Here is a 4,610-nt window from a genome sequence, read left to right on the forward strand (position 1 = left end):
AGGTAATTAATATATGTTGTTGGCAAAAAAAAAAAAACATATTTAGTATGATATGTATTGACAAAAATCAACTGATAATGCCACAAAAAATGTAATCAATTTTGTCATAGGACAAAAAATGTGATCGACTTTGTCACAAACTAACTTAGCATAAAAACCTGATCTGATGGAGAGAAACGTGTGCCAACCACCCTGAGTCAGTTGCAGAAATCTAGATAACAAATTGTTATTTTTCTGACTTTAATCCATGAAAATGAACCCCAACCATAACAGCTATTTAGATAATCCGCACCGCAATACTTTAAAGATAATCGAGGATAAGTTGATGCTAACTTAAATTACATGTTTGTCTGTAAAAGATGAGCTTTTCACCTGTCAATCATTTTTATTTTATTTTTCTATTTACTTTTTATTTATTTTATCTATGTCCCAAAGCCTAGCTGGAGTCCGAACACGGTACCCCCGTAATAATAATAATAAAGGGTTGGGTTCGAGACTCCTAACAAACAGTTCCCCAGTGCGATACAAAACACCTGACGAAGGCCGGAGGGCAAAACGGCCGAAACGTTGTGACAATAACAACGAAGATGAGGAAGTCAGTCTGACAATCTCAATCAATGAAAACACCTCATCTCAAAAATACAGACAATTACCTTACAATAAGGTAACAAATTTAAGCAATATAGCAAAGTAAAAGTTTTGATAAAGTATGTGTAGTATATATTGTGCGACCACTTTGTGTATTTATGCGCTTTTAATCGCATCTGCTTTATGATTATTATTTACTACCTAAAAAATCACACAGACCGTCATTTCTCTTTAGGAACTACTTGTGAAGTTCTCTGGACTCTGCGTGACAAATCTCCTCGAATTTCCCGTCTTTTCTACCTTTTTCGATAGCCTTTACAAAAGCATTTGCGTTATGCTTACCATTGTTTTCTCGACGTTGATCATTGGTTTTCACTGAAATTTAGATGGCAATAAGCCTCCCCAAGGCCCCAGTCCTCTTTACACTCATCCAGCGGAGGTCTGACTAGTGCTATCTCTTCTTGGTCTTTCCATTTGCTTTGATCCTCGTCACTTATTTGGTATAGTGTCAGCTTATGGTGACATACACACACGCAAACAAACAAAAAGTGGAGTGATCGGAACGCAGAGGCGCATGGAAGTACCTTGCAATACCGTTTCAGTTTTCATGGTCCCATGTGATGTTCCTTTGTGTTCCTTTGTGTTTTATTAAAATTAATATATTATTATTATTATTATTATTATTATTATTACTTATTTATTTATTTTTATTTACTTATTTATTCATTTATTTTTATTTGCTATCACTAATTTATTTATTGAAATAAAAGTACAATACCGTTAAGTAATAAAACGAACTTTTAAAAATCCAATCAAAAAAATGATTCTTAAATTAAATCCATCAGAATGCATTTCTGTTTCTTCGTAAATAAGTCAGTCGTTTTAATATTTTGTTAACAGTTGAAAGAAAATGAATTGCTTTCAAATTTCAAAGAAATATGTCAGCATTTAAACGTCCAAAACAGTGGGTTAAACTGGCTTGAAAATTATTGGCAGATTCTCATATATTAGAAGATTGAAAACAGAAGTGTTTTATATTAAATAATTTTATACATGTGGGTGAAAATATATTACTTTAAAAAGAAAATTAGACAGTGTTTTATAATAATGGGGTTCATTTAAAAATGTAAGGACCAGACGATACTGCAATAATGAAATTTACTTTTAAAAATTCAATTTAAAAATAGTATATTTCGGATTTTTTTAATAGAACATGATCGTTAATCTGGCCGATGTAAATTACCACGTTCTCTGGGTACATATTTTTTTAACTTGAACTCGCAACGCAGTGGTTAAATTCATTGATTAACAATCACACGTCAGTGAATCTTTTGGATGTTGAAGGTTCAATCTTCACTATAGGTGATAACAGTTAAGAATAACATAACTTAATAGTTCTGGCGGTCACGGCTGATACGGAACGAGAACACGGTGAATTAAATAAAGAGTTCAAAGTTTAGTCTAGATTCGTGAGTTCGACATAAGAAGTCATCAGTTCCAATAGAAAGTTCAACTCGAAGATTTCCAAGTTCGAGAAGAAGGTGCCTGAGTTCGAAAATGTACACCTGAAGAAGATCGGAGATTGCGTCCGTCAAACCGTTGTGGATATATAGGGACTAAGATAGTATTAGAAACCATACAAATAAAGCAATAATAATTTTATAATAACGGGTTCACACAATGTACATTTTTTTTCTATAAAAAACAAAAGAAAGAAAAAGAAAAGACAGAAACATGAAAGTGAAAAAAAAAAATCCCTGTCAACACCGAGTGAGTTAGAACATAAATGGATCCATTATCTTTACTTCGTCGGATGCTTAAAAGATAGTCCTTACAAGTAGTTAATTATATCATGTAAACATATAAACTGAAGAAGATAAAAGTATATAGAGAAAAGGCGTTCGGACGTACAATTAGAATGCTTAATCAACGGCCCGCTTTTTAGGGTTTAAACGCGAGGAGGGACTTCTTTCGCGTTATTGACTATTCCGACTACTATTACAACTGTCTGGATTTATAGTCGTAGTGCTACTGCTGCTTAAGGATTATTACTACTGATACTACGTGCACTACTACTACTATTATTATTACTACTGTCAGTGTTTCTCTTGCGTTTTGCGGGAGACCGAGCGAAAAAGCAAGTACGATAATACGGAGATGCCGGTAATCGGCTTTACGAGCGCTACTTAAAACCGCCTATATGCAAACACGGAAAGAACATTAAGGACTTAAAACTTTAAACACAAAAGAGACGAACAAAAAAAAGGGCTCATTTTTAAGGGGTGCAAAATAAGAAAAAAAATCATATTATATATTCTTGCTGTGCTCCTTTTTTATTGGGTTATGTTTTTTTTCTATCGTCACACGCTTTTGGATATATACCTACGGGAAAAAAATATTTTTTTTTATTTAATTTAATTTATTTTGTCTGGTGGATATATCAAAATCTATATCGACAACGTTATTTTGGTAACTGCTGTGTGGTTATAACTTGCTCTCATCCCTTTCTCCCGAAAAAGAGAAAGAAAAGGAGAGCAAGAGCGAATCTTTAAAGAAAGATTCAGCGCGCAGTAACCCGACAAGTCGCGCAATAAAGCCGTACCTCTTGAATTAAGGGCTATTTTAAAAGCCCCGAAAGGAAAAGAAAAACAAAAACCAAAAAGAAAGAAAAATGTGTAAATAAAAACCAAATTTATACTAAATTAAAAATGAAAGAAAAGAAAAATAAATACATTTTCTTATATAAAAAGTGAAAAACAAACACCTTAAAAATAAAACAAACACACAAACAAATAAAATACATTTAACGTTTAATAAATATGCATATATGTTTACTGAAAAAGATAAACGAAACGATATTTAATTCATTTTTAATTTCAAGAATTTAAAAACTACCATGTTATGTTTTTCTAGATTTAATACAAAAAAAACAACCACAATAACAGCAAGCAAAGAAAAAAGTTAACGCAAAAAGTAACAGATAAAAATAAAGTAAAAATAAAAACGTTAAAAAAAAACGATTTGAAAAAAGTGTTTCACAAAGAAAAGGGAAAAAGAAAGAAATACATGTGTATACTTATATACATACATTGTTATGAAAACGAATCTTCATCCTCCTGGAGTATAAATTCCTGAAATCGGAAAAAGAATTACTTTTCGTGCGTGTTCTAATAATAAATGTTTGTTTTATCCTGGGAAAACGGAGAGAGCTTCGGTAAGAAGAGAAACATTTACGATGAAATAGTGAAGATCGCCATGCAATTACGGACAGGTACATAAAACGCACACACGGTAATATCCACGTTTATTTTATTTCTTATTTTAACTTTGCTGCTTTTATTGGTTTCATGAATATATTTGCCTCAATTAACAAAACAACAAAACAAAAAACAACACGCTATAAAATGTATGCAAACACAAGCCCGTTTACAGATACACACACACACACACACTAACACACGCGCACACACACATACACGCAGGTCCTCATACACGCACACACACACATACACACATATATATATATATAAAATAGGACAATTTATGATGAGTTTATTGATCAATTCAGTAAGTACTAAACATCATAGATAAAGAGGGGTTATGGAGGCTCTTTATGCCATTGCATTTTAAAGTCTAGTGCTTCTCATCAGAATAAGAGAAAAGAAATAAACTCATATACTCTTATATTTATTTTAATTTGTCTTAAATTTTATTATGTTATGCCTCACCCTCAAGTATACAGCTTATATCATGATAAGTTCCTGCATAAAAAATCATCTGAACTTTTAAAATTTTCTTGATACGCATCCATCTGTTCATATATACATATGCATCATTATATATATATATATATATATATATATATATATATATATATACTGATGCATATGTATATACTGATGCATATGTATATACGAAAAGATGGATGCGCTAAGCTTTATTTTCTATTATTATTTACACGAATAATAGTATTAACCAAACCGCGATATTCAATACAAACAAACGTCACATCAGACGCTTTT

The 4,610-nt window shown here is 31.7% G+C and overlaps 1 protein-coding gene across 2 annotated transcripts in view; it reads left to right on the forward strand.

Annotated features, from left to right (window-relative positions):
- The first annotated feature begins 2,354 nt into the window (after window positions 1–2,354).
- LOC145261282 (FRAS1-related extracellular matrix protein 1-like) overlaps window positions 2,355–4,610 on the forward strand; it is a 277,369-nt gene continuing 275,113 nt past the window's right edge. The window contains exon 1 of one of the 2 annotated variants that reach the window (XM_080119769.1): window positions 2,355–3,879. The gene's annotated coding sequence lies outside the window, so the exon portion shown is untranslated. The remainder of the gene's footprint in view (window positions 3,880–4,610) is intronic. The other variant, XM_080119768.1, reaches the window with a different exon arrangement.

This window comes from Euprymna scolopes, chromosome 37 (genome assembly GCF_053919585.1).
Source record: "Euprymna scolopes isolate OS-2025 chromosome 37, ASM5391958v1, whole genome shotgun sequence".
Taxonomy (NCBI): Eukaryota; Metazoa; Mollusca; class Cephalopoda; order Sepiida; family Sepiolidae; genus Euprymna; species Euprymna scolopes.